General features: G+C 39.5%; 1 pseudogene; it reads right to left on the bottom strand.

The window, feature by feature from the left end:
• Window positions 1-390: 390 nt before the first annotated feature.
• Window positions 391-697, bottom strand: LOC113894701 (annotated as a pseudogene).
• Between the last annotated feature and the right edge of the window lie 3,771 nt (window positions 698-4,468).

Genomic DNA, 4,468 nt, shown 5'->3' with positions numbered 1-4,468 from the left:
CCTTGAAATGTTATTGTCCATAAACTTTGACATATATTTTTATAACAGAAGCAGATGCTAAAAGATGTAGACACAACACAATTTAATCCAATGGGTATTTAAAAAGTACAAAGTAAGAATTCAGTTGCCGACTTACTGGATATTATACATTATTAAATGTCTATTTTATTTCCATGATCTGAAACTGACTTCTCACCCAAGAAAAGGGATTCATTTCTAAGCATTTATGTCTTTCTTTGATGGAAACAGAAGACATGTTTCCTCTTTAACAAAATTGTCCCAGGGGTGGAAAAAAAAAATGCTTTCCAAATTAGAGTACAAGTCTTCCTTAAATGTCAGTGTGTGGTAAATAAGATATGGTAGCAGTCTTTTAAATTTCATAAAAGCTAGTTAAGATGGTGTATCTTGCCATTTTGCAGATGGTCCATCGAGTTAGTTCTGTTATCAGAGTTATTTTCATCTTCTGAATCATCTTCATCATCACCGGCGAAGACCTCATCGGGAGCCACCGTCACCCAGTCCTGGGCTTCCTGCTGTACCTGAGAGCAGGAGAGCTCAGTCACCAGCTCCCTCATCTGAGCCACACCCGGTAACAAGCTCTGCAAAGGGTCGGTGACACCCGCGGCGCCGCACAAGGCACCCGTGGCCGCCGTGGCTGCGCTTACAGTCTGAGGTACTCACCCTGTAAGAGCTCCATAGCGACCGCTGAGCTTCAGGAGCATGCCACAGTCAAGAAGTTATTTTTAAGTTCAGAGAATAACGTGTCTCTCTTACTGCCTTCTTCCCCAAAATTAAAGGAAATACCACCTGCTGTAGTAATCAAATATCTTTAGTATGACTTTAGATGGCAATACAAATTCCAATCTTTGTAATCACTTCAACTGTATAAGAGTGTGAAATATACATTTAATTAATGAAGGATATAATGCAATAGTAGAGAAAGGCCTATGAAACATATGAAAATAATAAAATGCTGAGATTTGGAGATGAAAGAGATAATAACATCTACCAAACAGGTTTTAGTACTCTCACTTGGAGATAAATTTTTTTTGTAGTAAGATGGATAAGTATGAATATATTTGTTGTGTACTAAGAGCAACCTCTATACATCACTGGACACTGACTCATTTCCCTGTACTCATCCCCAGGCTGTCATTAGAACCTCTGGGATGTGCCTGTTGATGCTGTGCAGTGATTAGTACGAGTGGCAGAGGTACTGGCAAGAGAGGGCTCAAGAGTCCAGCAGAATTATCATCCTGCTCACGCTCAGTCATGTCTGACTCTTTGCAACCCCATGGACTATAGCATACCAGGCTCCTCTGTCCATGAGATTTTCCAGGCAAGAATACTAGAATGGATTGCCATTTCCTCCTACAGGGGAACTTTCCAACCCAGGGGTCAAACTCAAGTCTCCTGTGGCTCCTGCATTGGCAGGCAGGTTCTTTACCCCTGAGCCACCAGGGAAGCTCCAGCAGAATCATCAAGTGCCAGAGTTTATATCCAAGGGTTTCCACTGAGGCATACCCCTCAAACAAATAGCCTGTTTATTTTGACAATAGAAATAATTTTCAAATGGTTTGCTTCCTATATACATTTTATATTACCCCTTGCTAAGAACAATTGTCTTCTGTGTATTTCAATGCATATGTCTCTAGTGAACAGTATGGTCCTGGTAAAACACGTGAGGTAAAGCAACAATTCTGCCATTGATCATCATTTCATCCATAAGGTGATTTTTGTCTTGAGGTTGAAACAGTTGTGCAGTGTTTTACCTACTTAGTATTAAATAAATTTAGTAACTGTGGAAAATTCTGAAAGAGATGGGAATACCAGACCACCTGACCTGCCTCTGAGAAACCTATATGCAGGTCAGGAAGCAACAGTTAGAACTGGACATGGAACAACAGACTGGTTCCAAATAGGAAAAGGAGTACGTCAAGGCTGTATATTGTCACCCTGCTTATTTCACTTATATGCAGAGTACATCATGAGAAACACTGGGCTGGAACAAGCACAAGCTGAAATCAAGATTGCTGGGAGAAATATCAATAACCTCAGATATGCAGATGACACCACCCTTATGGCAGAAAGTGAAGAGGAACTCAAAAGCCTCTTGATGAAAGTGAAAGAGGAGAGTGAAAAAGTTGGCTTAAAGCTCAACATTCAGAAAATGAAGATCATGGCATCCGGTCCCATCACTTCATGGGAAATAGATGGGGAAACAGTGGAAACAGTGTCAGACTTTATTTTGGGGGGGCTCCAAAATCACTGCAGATGGTGACTGCAGCCATGAAATTAAAAGACGCTTACTCCTTGGAAGGAAAGTTATGACCAACCTAGATAGCATGTTGAAAAGCAGAGACATTACTTTGCCAACAGAGGTCCGTCTAGTTAAGGCTATGGTTTTTCCAGTGGTCATGTATGGATGTGAGAGTTGGACTGTGAAGAAAGCTGAGCACCAACGAATTGATGCTTTTGAACTGTGGTGTTGAAGACTCTTGAGAGTCCCTTGGACTGCAAGGAGATCCAACCAGTCCATTCTGAAGGAGATCAGCCCTGGGATTTCTTTGGAGGGAATGATGATGAAGCTGAAACTCCAGTACTTTGGCCACCTCATGTGAAGAATTGACTCATTGGAAAAGACTGTGATGCTGGGAGGGATTGTCGGCAGGAGGAGAAGGGGATGACAGAGGATGTGGTGGCTGGATGGCATCACTGACTCAATAGACGTGAGTCTGAGTAAACTCCGGGAGTTGGTGATAGACAGGGAGGCCTGGCGTGCTGTGATTCATGGGGTCGCAAAGAGTCGGACACGACTGAGCAACAGAACTGACTGAACTGAACTGAACTGAAGGGAAAATATGATGATATCCATATATAAAGAAATATTGTTTTCTCATAAGCTTTTGTTTGTACCTCCCAATTTTATTGAGATATAATTTACCTACAGCATATATGTTTAAAGTGTACAGCATGATTTGACTCACACACATCATGAAATGATTAAGACAATAAGTTTACTGAACATCTATCATCTCAGATATTAAATAAAAGAAAAATAATTTTTGTTTCGATGAGAACTTGAGATTTACTCTCTTAAAAGCTTTCACGTATAACATACAGTAGTGTTAATTATATGTATCATTTTGTACATTACATTCCTAGTACATAGGCAACTGTAAGTTTGTACTATCTGGCTACCTTCATCCAATACCCTCTTTCCCACACCTTTTGGTCTTTGGTAACCACAAATCTGATTTCTTTTTCTATGAGTTTATTTGTTTTTGAATTATAATTGACTTACAACATTATATTAGTTCCTGTCATACAATACAGTGATTCAGCTCTTCTGTATATTACAAAGATATCACTACAATAAGTTACCATCTTTCACCATACAAAGATACTACATTATTATTGGCTTTATTCCTAACACTGTATATTCCATCCCCTTGACCATTTCTTTTAACTGAAAGTTAATCTCTTAATGTCGCTCGCCTACTTTTCTCTTTTTCCCTGCACTTCTCAGGCTGCTGTCAACTATCTATTGGTTCTATCCATGACTTTTTTTTCAGAAAAGGCAAAGACACCCCACTCCAGTACTCTTGTCTGGAAAATCGCATGGACAGAGGAGCCTGGTAGGCTGCAGTCCATGGGGTCGCTAAGAGTCGGATGTGACTGAGTGACTTCATTTTCAGTTTTCACTTTCATGCATTGGAGAAGGCAATGGCAACCCACTCCAGTGTTCTTGCCTGGAGAATCCCAGGGACGGGGGAGCCTGGTGAGCTGCCGTCTATGGGGTCACACAGAGTTGGACACAACTGAAGCAACTTAGTAGCAGCAGCAGCAGCAGCATGACTGTTTTCTGTTTTGTTTCGTTTTTTAGATTCCACATATAAGTGAAATCATACAGTATTCTTCTTTCTGTAACTTATTTCACTTATCAAGATACCCTCTAGGTCTGTCTAAGTTGTCAAAAATGGCAAGATTTCATCCTTTTTATGGCTGAGTATTATTCCATTATATATGTGTGTATATATATAGCACATCTTCTTTATCCATTCATATATCATGGACACAAGTGACTTCATTATTTTGGCTATTGTAAACAATGCTATAATAAACAAAGGGTTGTGTTATCTTTTGTAGTCAATGTTTTTATTTTCTTTGGGAAAATATCTAGCAGTGGAATTGCTGGATTATATGGTAGTTCTATTTTTAATTTTTTTGAGGACCCTCCATACTGTTATCCACACTGGCTCTACCAATTTATATTCCTACTGATGGTTCACAAAGGCTCCCTTTTCTTCAACACTTGTTATTTGTTGCTTAAGGGAAAAAATGATGATGATGATGATGACAATGCCTGTCTGTGTGTGTATATATAATTTATGTAAGAAAGTTTATTGAAAACATAAAGGAGTGTAAAAGAAAGAATAAGAACAATTAAATGAAAAACATTCCATCG

This window comes from Bos indicus x Bos taurus, chromosome 6 (genome assembly GCF_003369695.1).
Source record: "Bos indicus x Bos taurus breed Angus x Brahman F1 hybrid chromosome 6, Bos_hybrid_MaternalHap_v2.0, whole genome shotgun sequence".
In the NCBI taxonomy this organism is placed as follows: Eukaryota; Metazoa; Chordata; class Mammalia; order Artiodactyla; family Bovidae; genus Bos; species Bos indicus x Bos taurus.
This window is presented reverse-complemented; position numbering and strand designations above follow the sequence as displayed.